This window comes from Herpailurus yagouaroundi, unplaced genomic scaffold (assembly GCF_014898765.1).
Source record: "Herpailurus yagouaroundi ecotype Mexico unplaced genomic scaffold, PumYag 180, whole genome shotgun sequence".
In the NCBI taxonomy this organism is placed as follows: Eukaryota; Metazoa; Chordata; class Mammalia; order Carnivora; family Felidae; genus Herpailurus; species Herpailurus yagouaroundi.
The window spans coordinates 23,436,738-23,452,703 of record NW_024412411.1 but is presented as its reverse complement, the minus strand read 5'-3'; positions in this window follow the sequence as shown (position 1 = coordinate 23,452,703).

The following is a 15,966-nucleotide window of genomic DNA, read 5'->3' as shown; positions in this document are numbered from 1 at the left end:
TTTTAGACTATGAACTCTAAGGAGGGGAGGGACATTGACTTCTCTTAATAAAATGTATATCCAGTGCCTAGTTTGTTTCCAGTGAGTCCATAGCTTCTTAGAATTCTTATGACAGTTAAGTGAAGCTATCTAAAAGTCTCTAGCAGAGGGGGCACCTAGGTGACTTGGTTAAGCGTCCAACTCTTTATTTATTTATTTATTTATTTATTTATTTATTTATTTAATTTGAGCGAGAGGGAGAGAATGTATGCTAGTGGGGAAGGAGCAGAGGAAGAGAGGTGGAAAGAGAGAATCCCAAAGAGGCTCCACACCACCAGGGAGCCCTGATACAGGGCTCAAACTCACGAACCAGGAGATCATGACCTGAGCCGAAGTCAGACACTTAATCAACTGAGCCACCTGGGGGCCTCAAGTGGTCCAACTCTTGCTTTTGGTCCAGCTCATGAACTCAGGGTCATGGGACTGAGTCCCTCATCTGGCTCTGTGCTGAGCACGAAGCCTGTTTAAGATTCTTTCTCTCTCCCTCTGCCCATCTCCCCTGCTTGTGCACGCTCTCTCTCTCAAGTTAAAATAATAAACAAATAAACAAACAAACAAGCAGGTGTCTCTAGTACAAAATATAATAGACGTTCCATATATGTTACCTTCTCTCTTCATGATTGTGCCACTTTCCTCTCCCTTCTACTGCTTTCTTCTAATTATCTTTCCCCATCCTGAGACTCCTGAGTGCATCACCAATACTATCTATAGTGAGAAATGACATAACATAAAAAGTTGTTTTCCCTAGGTTATAGGCAGGAATTCTGAAAAACATGCAAGTAACAGAATCACAAAGTATCAGAACTGGAGAGCTGTAGGCTGAAAGGTGAGCTGGCCAGACCCCTGAAGAGAACTTGTGAGGTGCCTTGGAAAGAAGTAGCTCAAGGTGACTAAATTTACAGGTTTGTTGGTTCTCTGATTCATCAATTGATGCTTTAAAATATAGTCTTGTGTTGAATCTTGTTAGGTAGTACTGATGGAGCTGGAACTGGCAAACAAAAATGCAGATGTTGAGGCCAATTCTATATTTTTTCTTATTTCTAAAAAATCTGTGACTTGTGGTATAAAGTTCAGACAAGCATCGATTTGGATGGAATTCTTGCTGTGTGTTTACTGTTTTGAGGAGCCCATCTGCTTAATCCTTACCGTTAACAGTGACTAATCCTATGGTGTAAAACGGTATTGCAGACAAGTGGGCAACAGATCTACAAAATTTTAGTCCTTATGTTGTGCTGTGGCTGGGGCGGGGGTGGTGGGCGGGGGTGGTTAGGAAAGGAATGATGGACTCTAGCGTCAGACAGTTCTGATAGAAATCAGGCCGTTGGTATCTTATGACTGTGTGTTGTTCCTTTGAGTTGATCTCTGGGATCAGTGCCAGCAAAATAAATGAGAACCAGAGAGCAAATGAAATATTGCCTGATCATTATGTCAAAAGACAAAAGCAGGAAGATAAAAATCTCAAAGCCAAATAGATGCAGGACACAGGGGAAATAATGGCAGTTGTAACCTTAGTTTGGAACTAAGAAGTGGAACAAATGAGGCTGCACTTGCTGACCATCTGTTCAGAAGTCGGGGGAGCCTCACACAGTGCCCTGGGCTTGGGGTCTGCTGATGGGCTTTCACATCCTTGCTTAGGAAAGGTAACCTGTTCTCTCCCAATTCAAGTCTTCTCATCCATTAAATGGAAATAATGATGCCCTTCCCCCCTTCATTCCAAGGTCAACATATTCATTCTCTAACAGCTTTACTTGCTCTGCCAACTGCTTCCCACTCTTAGCACCCAGCCTCGGTTTCTCTCTAGGACCTCCTGTCCTTGTTAGAACCCTGCCCATGACAGGCATGGCTACTTTACTTTAGCAGAAAAATTCAATGCAATAGCAAAAATGCAGGATTCTTGATAAATCAGTCCAGAGTTCTAATCTTTCCTCTGGTTGTGGATGACCTTCCAAAATCATTTTCCTTTTCTGGGCCTCTGTGTACCCAATTGCACAGGGTGGTTGGGACGATCAAATGAGGTAACACTCACAAAATACTTCATACAAATCTGACCCAGTGTAAGAGATAGTTGAATATGCATTATTATTGTTTTTGTTAATAATGTCAGAGTATACATTTTAAACAGTTAGAAACATATACAAATATATATTGAGCACATGTCAAAGATTTGTTTAGCTCATCAATGAGGGAAGCAGCTGAAGTCAAGGGGACTCTGACAGAAAGAAGTCTATGTAGTTCGCGAAACAGGTAATAATGAAATGAGAGAGAAGTTTCCTACAAACGTGTTCATGTCCTTGGAGGCCAATAAAATGCTTAACTCTGAGGTTATCTTTTTTTTTTTTTTTTTACTGGGCATTTATTGTTTTATCTCCACTAAGCATAGATACCACACAACTTATCAGCCTCTGTAAGTTAGCACTTAACTTTACACAGACTCTGAGCCCTCATTAATGCTAAATATTGAGTTGGACTAAAGGACAGGAGACTCACAGCAGTCTTGTTAGAAACTGCTCTAAGGTGATCATGAACGACCTGGTAGGGGTCTTCTGCCTGTATTTCTAAGTGTTGGGTACTTCTTTCTGTTTTGGGTTTGGTCAATGGATCATTGTCCAGTCTGGGACTATGGCCTTCTGGGACCTGGACTTTGGTGGTCAAGCGGCATTTTCTCACCCTTTGAGCCTTTGTAACCAAATGAAATCAGCATAAGAATATCTTTATATTTGAAACTTGTAAGGAGGTTGGGAAAGGAGGGAGGGAAAAGAAACAGGAGCTTGAAGATGAAATGGATTTCATTTTCATTTTCACGTCGGGTGGGACCTCTTCTTCCTGGGTATTTTAGAAATGGGATATGCTTTAGATTTGTAGCAGCCATCTGCCTGAAAGCAGAAAATAAGTATACTTATATCTGACCAACATATTCCTTACACTCTCTGTCCTCTTCAGACCAATTTCCTGTTTGTTTTATCAGTCCATTCATTTCCCTTCTTCTTTATCTCTTTTGCTAATCTTCCCCTCCTCCCTTTTAATTATAAAATTATAAAATTAAAAATGTATATAATTTATATAATTGTATATTACTATATATATTATATAATTATAATATACCTGTTATATATTGTTTATTATATAATATATATTAGGTATTATATATTATAAAATTGTATATATAATTATAAATTATATAATTTATATAATTATAATTTATATAATTTAAAATTATAAAAAGTAATTTATAATTTCAAGTAGTTTTCCTTCTTTTTCTTTACGGCCCTACTCTCTTGGAGTGGTTGAAAGCAGAAAAGATGTTTTCTTTTCTCCCTCTCTCTCTCTCTGATTCCTTTCTTTAGTTTGCTTTTATGACATCTACTCCCCTACTCCCCAGCTGTTTCTTTGATTATCACTACCCAGGCCCTTTGCCCCCTAGTTTCTCCTGTTGGCCACTTTACACATTCTTAGGTCTTAGTTAGAGGGAGGACAAAATAAGTAAAATTCTTAAGATAAATCAACATCCATTTTAGAGAAGATTCTTTAATTATCCTTTATTCTAGAATGCCTTCTTGGTCACATTTAATACATTCAATAAATAAAAATTACTTTTAAAACTGTGTGGACAAAAAAAAAGGAAACAAAACAAAAAACTGTAAAGACAATGATACTACCATACATTTTAAAAGAACTAATTTTTTCATAAGACCACCTAATTAATATAAATATTTTCACTTCTATATTTTCCTTCTGTCTTTGTCTTCTGATGATTTTAAAAAAATATTCATCATGTACACATATTTAAAAAATAACCTCTTTAAGCTGTGGCTTGGATATGTGAGCGTAGCTTGCAGGTGTAGTAAGGAGTAGTCAAAGGTTAGCAATTTAAAGCCTTTTGTGTGGGAAACAGAGATTAACCTTCAGGAAGCTATGTCCATCCACATGCAGTATGTCAGTCTTTGAATTACTGTGCTCTGAACATGTAGTTAAACCGATAAAGTTCTGCCTCCACAAGTAGACAATCAGTAACAGACTTGTTTTCTACTTCATTTAGAGCAGAAGGACAAGCTACTTAATAAAAGACATTCTGATAAACAAACAAAGAACATCCATTGTGTGAATGAAAAGTCTACCTATGGTATAGCAGTGAGAGTGTGAGATCCGAGTTCAAGTTCTGCCATTCACCAGTTGGGTAAACCTCGAGGAAGCCAGTTAAGTTCTCCAGGTTTTAGTTTCTTCTTTTGTAAAGTGGAGATATTAACAGAAATATTAATCACTATTTTTGAGGCTATTATATGAATATAATATCAACAAAGATATATATTATATACATCTTGCCACAAGATACAGGCTATCACAAATGCTGAGGAACTGTCACAAATTTCATCTAACCATTTGTTTCTCTGTTCCTCAAGAATGTTTACAGGGAGGAAATGAAATTTCAAGCTTTGCTACAGATTTGCATTATTTAAATATATAAATGTCACAATTCCTTCCAACTTATAAGTGGATATCTGCTGGGCAACTAGAAGTAGTTAAAGCAGTAACTAATTAAAACAATGTGTTACTGACAGGAATAGACTGATAGATCAATGAGATGGCATGAGGTTGAGAAACCGTCTTACATTTATGAAGAAGTTTAGTACATGATAAAGATGACTTTCAGATTGGTGGGAACTTGGATGAAAATATGCCTTGCATGAAGTATGAAATCTCCACATTTTCTGCCAACATTATTTAAAGAAGGACCCTGATTTTTGTTTTAAAATTTTACTAAATTATATGTCATAGTGAATTGGATCTTCTTCCCAAATTCTCAGTGAAATCACATAAAAGACACTTTAAAATCAGTACATCCGTAACAAATGTTGAAAAAAGAGGGCTGTATGGAATAGAAACTTAAAAAAAAATTAATGCATAATAGAAAGAAAATGGGGTTGAGTTAATCGAGACAACCAAAAACACTGGGATGTTTTAGGAAAAGCAGCAAAAAGGAATCTAGAAGTGGAGGGAAAAATCGGAACCACTGATTCAGGAAACAAAGAACTTTAGAACATTCTAATCTATTATCACTAGAGACATTTAGGAGAATATTTCAGCCTTAAAACAAAAACAGGCTGCACTGAAGAGGAAAAAATAAAAACCATCTCTTATAAAATACAAATCACAATTGCTAAATGTCTTTCAACAGAAGACTTGAAGACCAAGATGAAGATGGAAAAATCAAAAATGTAACGAAAAAAGAAAAAAAGAAAATCAGGAAAGAAACAGGAGAGGGTCAGAGGTCAGGTGCAGAAGCTCTTTAACTATTTATAGTATTTAAAACAGTTTGATGCTCCTGGGAAGAGGCGGATAGATTAGTGCCGCTGCATAGAGTTCAGCAATTGACCTGCATTTATATGGAAATTTAAATATGATAAAGGGGGCATTTGAAATCAGTGGGCATTTGGGGGGAAGGGTTCACTGGCCTCTGGGAGCATTGTCAGGTCTCCTGCTTTATTCCCAAATTATTTGATTAAATGCGGAACTGATGCAGATCTGCCGGAAGGTCTCATGACTAGTATTTCAAATTTGTAAAACTTTCATGTTTATTTCCTTCCATCCTAAAAGTATATTTCATCTCCTGAGGGAAGAGGGAAATGAGGTAGAAGGGGAAGGCAGGTGTGCTCTAGCAGGTGCGAGCAGAGACAAAATAACCAGTCTGGGGAGTTTTCCCATCTTGCTCTGGTGAAGAAAGGCAGTTGCTCTTCTACAGAACTGCGAAAGAACAGGCACTAAGACTCAACTCTCCTTCTTTTCTAGTTTTTAATCTCTCCTTGAGAAGATGAGTCTGGCTCCCTGAATATTCCTTCAGGCAACTTACATAACCTTACTTAGAAGCTCGGAGATCCCTGGGTGCAAAATCAAAGAAGGGCATATGGTTGCCTCCACCATTTTGTGAGCTGAGAACAGAGAGGAGACTGATTTTTTTTATTTTTTTGGTCTTATGATTTCCCACACATTGGAAGGAGAGGTGAGGAGCAGCGCTCAGTCAAGGGACTTGATCCCACTCGTTTCTCAAATTAGAGAGTGCATGTTTTCCACAGCAATTAAAAAAAGTTGTGTTTAATTTGAAAATAATCTAACTACATGAATATAAAGACATTCTGAGCCATCAAAGAACTACCTAACTACTGCCACACAACTTCTGTGTTCAAGTTGGCTTTTGTGCTTTTAACTTTATTGGCCTCAAGGAGAAAGAAAGAGAACGGAGGGGAAAAAAAAATACAGTATTTATGAAGACCACATCAAGATGCAGGCTGTGAACAAAAGTTTCATAGTAGCTTAAATAAAGAACTATGTCGGGAACATAAAGTTCTCTCCGAGTGCATAATAGCTCAGGCTGCCAAACCTAAAAGATTGTGCTCTGGCATTCACTACCTTGGTCACAGAGTAAAGGGTGCTTTTACTTCAACAAAGTAACATCATCTGTCATATTAAATTAATAGAGTTAATTTGAATTATATTGGTTCTGTAAGGCTATAGTTGTGTGAGCATAAGGAATTTATACCCAGGTTTACGTTTGTACATATTTAAATAGCATTCCAATAAAAATAATTTAATTCGAAGTAAAAGTTAGGAGTCATGGGTACGAGTGTTTTATTAGCCAGGAAACTCACATCAAATGTAATCCAAGCTGGCTGATCCTAGTGGTTGCTCCCGGCCACAAAGGTTGCTGCACGTGGTTGAATTGGAAGAAGATCAAGGGCCCATGTGACTTGGCCTCCGTGTTTCTTCCTGAACCAAGCCCCTCTAGGGTGTCCCCTTCAGTTTCTAGCCAGTCCTTTTTCATGTTTTAATTTCTGTTTGTGAATAAGTCTCTTTCCTTTGGGGTTTGCTTGGTTGTGCATACTTCTCAGCAGATGAGAAAATGAGATGTTTAGGAAGAGCAGGGCTTGAGGTTTCCCCTGAAGAAAGGTCTTTGGTGGCAGCTAGCTTGTAGTTAGCTCAAAACAAGGTAGCCCTGGTGGAATGTAAACACTACCTCAGAAAATCTAAGAAGACTTTAGAATAATCCCAACCACCCTGTGGGCAAGACTAGTGCTCTGGTGGAAATTATGACCACTCTCACCCAACTGAGAGCTGGCAAAATTCTTCCCTTTAAGCAAAGAGCTCAGGGTTCCTTGAGCTCTTATGGGGTGTTAATCAGGTGGAAGTGTGGTGCATCGAGTTTGAATTATATTGGAAAAACAATATATGAATTTATGGTAAGAACATAGCCATTTTAAGGAGGTAAACTTCTGTTTACTGATTAGTGCATTTTCTCCCTATAGTCATAGCATAAAATTGCTGTGGTCTGTTTGTCCCCCATAACTCCTCATTCATATGTCGAAATCTTAAGTCCTACATGTAATGATGGGAGGTTGGCTCTTTGGGAGCTGCATAGGTCATAAGGGTAGAGTTCTCATGAATGGGATCAGTGCCCTTATGAAAGAGAACCCATAGACATCCTTTGTCCCTTCCACCATGTGATACACAATGAGAAGGCAACAGGTAGATGGTCTTTATCAGAATGTGACCATGCGGGTGCCTTGATCTTGGATCTCCCAGCATCTGGATTGGTAAGAAATAAATTTCTATTGTTTATAAGGTACCCAACCTATGATATTTTGTTATACCAGCCCAGACAGACTAAGACAATCATAGAAAGATTATCTGGTGAACATTTAATCAGAACCAGGGGAGTCAGCTGGATTTTCTGTCTAGTTTGATCAGAACATGATCTGGTGGAGATCTGGTGGAGATGACACAGTCATCTCTATCCCAGGGAAGCAAGTTTGACACACAGACTTCATAGACCCTCCCTCCTAAACAGCTGGTTGAGTGAGTCCAACCAGCATTTTCTTCTGTTATTTTTGATTCTTTTATTTTTGGATAGTCCCTTTCTGGATGATGCATTATTTCTTTAAATGTGTCTATACCCTAAATTGGCTTATAACCAGGGCTCACTGGCCTGTCTTCATTTTTAAGGCAACTAGAAGTCAGCATTGAGCCACAGTGTGTTGATTTTATTTTTCTCTCAGAAGTTTATCTTGTTAACATTATCTCTAAGTTCTTGGCATCTGTTATTTAGACATATCGCTTCTTTCTTTCTTTCTTTCTTTCTTTCTTTCTTTCTTTCTTTCTTTGTGCTTATTAAAAACCAAGAAGACCACCCTTGCTACCTGCATGCTATGGCATCTTCAGAATTTCCATATAGGAGGACATGTGGTCTGTGATCACATGCGGGTGATGAGTAGAGGACTCTCCTGAAGCTGCTTTTGAAGGATAAGCACATTACTTTTACATAGAAAACGCTTTTATTTCATGGTAGCTGGAAGCTGTGTTTACATAGTAATCATGTCTTTACTTGGGTTGGATGTTTATTTAGAATGATTTGGGTGATGGGGTTGATGAGGATTGTGGGTATTTTTGCTTCCCTAAGCCACCCCTTGGTTGCTACTCAGTGCATGGTTTAGCTCCTCAATCTGGATCAGAGGCTGGCTCTGCAGTATTCCTGGAGATGAAGTTAATTAATTGGCTCTCGTCCAGAAAACTCAAGTTACTTGTTTCACTTTTATATTTACAGACATCTATTTGCACCTGTGTGTACTTTATGCCCTACTTTTGCAAATCTGCAAATCACTAACTGTCAGCAAAAGGACAACTTTCTTTTGCAGATATCCTCTTAACCAGAGAGTAAACAAGATTTTCTCTCTACATTGGCACAATTCGATTTTAACCCCAGGCAATGTAGACAATGTCTGTGCAGCCATTCAGGTATCTCTCAATTTACTCATGATAACTGCAACCAGTCCCTGCCCAGGTTTCTCACTGAATTCTGATAACAAGATCAAATTAGAAGGGGAATGTCATGGGAAGAAATGTAAATGACTAAAGATTGCAGCATGTATTGGGATGGGGAGGCAGGAGCATTGAATGCTTGTATGTTCCTTTTAATTATACTCAAAGCCAAATAGAAATTATATTATTAGTTGTTTGGGAGATCCATGGTTTTTCTTCAACCCATTAACACAGTATATGAGTTCCTATTGCTGCTGTAACAAATTACGATGAATTTAGTGGCTTAAAATAACACAAATTTATTATCTAACAATTCTGAACCACAGAAATCCAAAATGGTTCTCACTGGATTAAAAGGTTTGGCAGGGCTGCATTCCTAAGGCTCTAGCGGAGAATCCATTTCCTTGATTTTTTCCACCTTCTAGAAGGTGCACACATTACTTGCCTCACATCCCTCTTCCTCCAATTTAAAAGTCAGCTATGTTACGTTGAATCCTTCTAATGTTGTCATCTCTGTGACTCTTTTCTGTCTCCCTCCTTCCCTTTTAAAGACCTTTATGATTGCATTGGATCCACTTGGATAATGTGGGATCATATGCCCATTTTAAAGTCAGCTGATTAGCAATCTTAATTCAATCTACAACATTAATTCCATCTACAATCTTAATTGCCCTTTTGCCATGTAAACGGATGCATTGCCATGTAAATGAATGATGTCCTGACCATCTTTCCTGGGGGACATTGTTTAGCCTATCACACATGGGAAGTCAAAACAGTCTCTAAAAATTTCAGTATGAGGACTCCTGCTTTCACACCCTACCTAAATAGGTGGACTGATGTATCTGTATGTATGAAAACCCCATCAATGTGTGATAAGTGTGCATGAATTGCCTCACAAGGTTTCTTCCTACCAGAGTAAGGACCACAGTAAGGTGCCCTGCTACCAAAGGCTTGATTTGGGAGTCACTGATACATCCCCTTGCCCTTCTTTGTTTTTCTGCCTCTCAGATCTGCCACAAACATGTGGAATTTCTAGCAATTACCTGGTTACTTGGTAGGAGGCAGGACATGTAAAGTAGATATATTCTGAGTTGAGGGAAAACAAAGAAAGAATTTGGGTCTTGGGACCTTGGGGAGACATGGGTGTACAGGGTAGGAGGGGCTACTTCATTAGAGGACAATGAACAAGTTGGGAGGGCCTCAGGGAGTCCCCTTTATTCATAAGCTCAACAAATAGTGCTCCAGTGCAATAGGGTAGAGTTTCAAAAGTGAACAAAATATCCAGTAGCTTCCCTCCCAGGCATTAGTGTCAGGGCACCCAGTGGGATACCATGAAGGTGAATGCATTTATTTTTCCATGTCCCTGGGTTTAAGTCCTTGTTCCTTCACCTAGCATGTAGCTGCTCCACAGTTGCATAGAACTTGATTCTTGGTTACAGGCTTGTCACAGAACATCATGGACTGACTTGTGTAGTTTAAGTGGATACAGTATAAGGCCACCTTAGCTTACATCAGTATTGTGTATGCCATACAAGTTATTATTATTGTTGTTGTCATGATTATTATTTTGCTGGTATTTCACTTTGAACACTTGCTTTTACTGACATATAGACAATTCATTGTTGTAGGAGGCAATGCTGTGTGTTGTAGGATGGTTAGCAGCAACCCTGGTCTATACCCATGAGATGCCAATACATGCTTTCAGTTGGGACAACAAAAATTTCTCCACAAAATGCTGAATGTGTCCTGGAAGACAAAAATCAATCCTACCTGAGAACCACTGATGACTAGCATACAAACAGAAATACACATAAATCACAAGTCTACAGCATGACTAATTTTTATGAAGTGAATACATTCATGAAATAGAACATTACGAGCACCCAAGAACCTCTCCTTTTAACCTCTTTTGATTTTTTTTTTTTAAACCAAAAGATAATCACTCCTCAGACTTCTATTACTATCGGTTACTTTTGCCTGTTTTTAGACTTCATGTAAATGCAATCATATAGTATATATACTCTTTAGGTCTGTGAGGTTCATCCCTTGTGCTGCATGCTATAATGGTTTGTTTATTTTCATTGCTTTATGCAGTTTCATTGTGGTCATACTTCAATGTATTTATCCCTTCTGCTTTTAAGAAACATTTGAATGATTTCAGTGTTGGTCTATCATGAATAATGCTGCTGTGAACATTCATATATGTACCTTTGGTACATTTCTGTACTGTATATGCCTCAAAGTGATGCTTGGATTGAGTGTGTGTACTTCTAGTTTTAATAGATATTGTCAAAGATTCCCAAAGTTGTGCTACCAATTTTTATTCCTAGCAGTAGTGTTTGAAAATCCACTTGATCCATCATTGCTGATTCCTTGGTATTTCCTTTTTTCTTCTTCTTTTTTTTTTTTTTTGCTATTCTTGTGGATATATAGTCTTATTTCATTGTGGTGATTGTTTGCAATTCCCAAATGATTAATAAGATTAAGCACACTTTGATTGTTGGTCTTTTTCATATCTTCTTTTGTGAAAGACTATATTCAAGTCTCTTGCTCAGTTTTTGCAATTAGGTAGAAAGTGATACCATCAGCTCCTGTGATTATGAATTTCTTTAGAAATTTCATCTTTCAGCTTCAACTAATAAAGAAATAATCTGGTTTTGTTCATCTCTCTCTTGTGAGCTTCATTAGTGTGAGTGAACTCCCTAGTTGGGGTTTCTTGGTTAAATTGATCAAATGGAAGCTACAAACTGGTCAAACTAAGAATGGGGTTAGAGGCCTGATGGTCCTACCAGGGTAAGTCTTGGCTGAGAACATTGCAATCCTTCCTCCTCTTCTTCCTCTTCCTTCTTTTAAACTACAGAATCAATAGGCAGGTTAGCCATAACTAGAATTTTCTCCTTTAATACCATAGTTTCATATATGTTGTCATAAATGTTGTCTAAGATGTTGATTTATTGAATTATTTTATGAACTAATTTGCTGCCTGAGAAGACTACTTAGTGAAGTAAGAGTTTAATTTTAGGGGGTCTCACAGACCAAAGGACAAAGACACAGCCCTTCTATCTTTTCCTTCATTCCAATGACAAGAGCTATATGATTAGTATTTTCCCTTTATAGGGGCTTTCAGCCATGTTTGCTGGTAGAACATCACATGCAAAATGGAACCTAATCACGCTCCTTACTCTCAGGCCTCCTCACAAAACCAGAGCCTGCCCCTGGGATGTTCTCTTTCAAAATTCATGTACCACCTCTTCCTCTTGCCCTTATTACATAACCATCCAGAACCCTATGTACTCCCACCACCTCAGACTGAGATGTCATCACCTCCAGCTTTGGACATATTCCATGTTTGAATGAGCAGGCTCCAAGGAGCATTTCATCAGCCCATGCTGTGCTTAGTGCCACCAAATGTAGGGTCACTGCCAGTGATGTGTACTTAGGCTAATGGCCTGTGGGCAGGTGATGGAGGACAGTCATCAGAAATTGGCAGGATATAAGGCTCTTTTTGAGCAAAGCCATTAAGAAGAACATGAATCAAGTGTAAAGAATTTTAGAGGCTCTGAAAATATGATTGTGTCCTCATTTATATCTCACAAGTAGAAAGAAATTTAGAAAAGTGGCTGGGATCCCAAATTCCCAAGTCCATGACCTCTACTCTTACAGGAACAGAAGGAAGAGATACAACAGGGACAGTTAGGGCAAATGTGCTCTGCTACCTATCTTAAAACTAGTTCCAAGTCCTATGTTCGGAAACAACCAAGACTAAGCCAATTCTTATTTCTAAATGGCAGGAATGTATGAATTTAAAGTTGGTGATCATCACCTCCTTCAGTCTTCTAATGAATATTTGAAGATTGAATTGGGAATGAGTTCTGGGGTCCTTTGGCCAATCAACGAATCAATGAAATGTATGAGGCATGAGGTAAGTTCCCAGCATACCAAGAGGGATACAGATAAATAATAGCCAACACTTGCACAATGCTTACTTTGTATAGCAAGCAATGCTCTACTGGCTTAATCTTCACCATAAACCTTTGATGTGTGTACTATTCCTATCCCTATTGCTGTCCCTATTTTACAGGTGAGGAAACTGGGCCACAGAGAGAGTAAGTAACCAAATTGCTAGGGGAGCCACAGAGCTAGGAATCAGATGCAGGCATTCTGGCTCCCAAGTCTACAGTCTTAAATTAATACTGCCTCCATACAGAAGAAACAGAGGGAAGGATTCTCCTTCATGGGTACTTCACATGATTACACAGTTATGTCCTAAGAGAGATCATGGTCTGGGCTGAAATGGATACAGAAGATGAAGTGTGAAGGAGACATCCTTGGAAATCGTGTAGGATTTCAATAGCTGCATGGGGAGGTGAAGGTTTGGGGAGTGTTTGGGGGAAAATTAGCATCCCTGCCCCACTAATTGGCAGTAGGGATCCTTGGGAATTGTGACAAACCAAAAGCTTCCCACGTTTGCAAAAGCCTACTTGTTTAGAACAGCTCAGCTACATGTACAATGGTATACATCAGTAGACTTCATGAGAATCAGAATCACCTGAAGGGCTTGTTAAAACACAGCCTGTTGGGCTCCACCTCCAGAGTTTCTGCTTCATAGGTTTGGGGATGACGCCTGAGAATTTGTACTTCTAACACATTCCTAGGTAATGCGGACACTGTATGGACCTTGCTTTGAGAACCATTGGCCTTGAAGCAGAAAGCAACAAGACATGAGAGAAAGGAGAATGGTGTGGGCTGAGGGCAGTAGAAGATAAAAATAAAGAAAGAAAATATTACCTAATAGTAACAGCCAAATTCAGTTACAATTTGTTTCTGAGTCAGCACAATGCATGGCCCTCACATAGATTGTCTGTTTTAATCCTTGCCACAAATGGTAGATGCTATTATTTTTCCAGTTTGTGGCTGAGAAAACCAAGGATTAAATACATTTGGACATGTTTCAGGTCATATATCCATACATTTAAGTCCACACCCAGCCACTAGTGTGGCCACTAGCCCGCACTGCTTGTGCCATAGCTCTCAGAGTGTTTGATGTGATACTTTAGGAAATAACATAATCTTTCAAAGTGTCTCGTCAGTGATATAGCAAGAAAAAGTGATAATTGGGGTGTATTATTCTGGTATAATTGTGCAGAGCTTAAAGTCTGAGAAGATACGGATCTATTATAGCAATATTGGCATGATCAAAATTTCAGGGACAGAGCTTTGTACGTTACTCACTTTCAAAGTGAGTAACATGTCAAACGCCTCCATCAGAAATCTCGTGAAGACTGGATGTCTTGTTTACATATCTGATACTTAAAAACCCAGATTTTGGAATCAGAGGGTTTCGTCTCAGGTCTCCTGCTTATCATTTATTCATTTATTCAGAAGTATTTCTAAAACATCCATTAAAAATGGAAATGATTTTTTTCTTTTGAAAACATACATTGGCTATCAGTTTGTTTTGAGATGACAAACCCAACTCACATTAAACTTTTCTCTCTGGCTGCTTTTTAAAACTTCACTTTGTCTTCGGTGTCTTACAGTTTCATTATGCTATGTCTAGGTATGGGTTTGTTTTTATCCTGCTTGTGTCTAAGTTGTCTTCCCAGAAAATTCTTCACGGTTATCTCTTCAAATGTTGCTTCTTCCTTATTCTCACTATTATTTCCTTCTGGAACTGGTATACTGGACTTGTTCTGTTCTCTAAATTTATTAATCTCACATTTTCAATGGGTCTCTTTGCAGAAACATTCTGTACAAGTTCTTTGAGCCTGTCTTCTTTTCAGTTAGTCTCACCTATTTCTAACATGCTAATGAAGTCATTCATTTTTTAATTTCACCTACTTTATTGGCATTTTAGTTTTCAAGTTTTTTTTTCTTCAGATCTTTTTTTTTTATAGTCTCTTATTTCTTGCTTATATTTTCAGACCTCACTGTTTGAAGCATATCAAACATTCTTATTTTATATCCAACATCTAGTAATTCCAGTATCTACAGTTTTGCCTGATTCTGCAGTGTTGTTTCTCCTGGCTCTTACTTATGGTTCTTTGTTTACTTGTGTATTTGCAACTTTTCACTTCCAACTCAGATCCCTTAGATCATCATTTATGAGAGAATTCTTTCAGGTCGTGGTGAAATTAAATTCCTTCAGCCAGGATTTTATTTTGCTTCTTTTTATCACCTGGGAGCAGGTACCACAATCTAACACCATTTTATATTACAAATCTAAAAAAAAATTTTTGACCACCCAGAAAGTTTTAACTTGTGTCAGAAACCTGTGTGGGGGCTAATAGTTGCAAATTCTTAAGAGACTTTTTCCCTGTACAGTCAGTGCCACAGTGAAAAGAGGTGTTTCCTTGCTGTCTACTTCTTAAAGGAAATTGTATCCTAAGGAGGTCTTGGCTTTATATGAGGGCCTACAATTAGACTCTCTACTTCAGGTGTGCTCTAGGGTTTGTCTACTTTCTTCTGTGCCTTATAGAGTCTTCAAAACATATGTTCAAGTTCAGCAGGGTCAAAGCTGGATTCTGCACTTGCTTGCCCTCCCCCTCCCCACATTACTTTATTTTTGGCCTTGACGTATTACATACTTTCTTGCCGGTGTAGTGATGCACTTAAAGTATTTTAAATACACACATACGTATTTTAGCTACTTTAATAGGAGAAAGATTGTTCAGGATACTGGATTATCTAGTCTGACGTATTGCAGAGAATATAAGCCCCAAGGTAAACTGAAGATACGTTGCAAATTATATTTAAAAGAAAAGTAGAAAAGGTAGTCATTTTCACTGAAAGATGTCATTAAATAAAAGTGGCAAATGAGCTCTTTGAGGACAGAAACACTATGTTTTTATTTGTGTCTTTAGAGCTGACTACTATGCCTAAGTTGTAATAAGGGCTCCATAAATAATGAATGAATAATATATAAGCATTTATATTGCATTGGGGCCTTCAAATGGCTTGATCAGTATAACTCATCATTAAATATATATGAATATATGCTTAACTGATTCCCAAATATTCAGATACCAATATATACATATACATAATACTATATACAATATAGTATATAATATATATACTATATACAATATAGTATATAATATATATACTATATACAATATA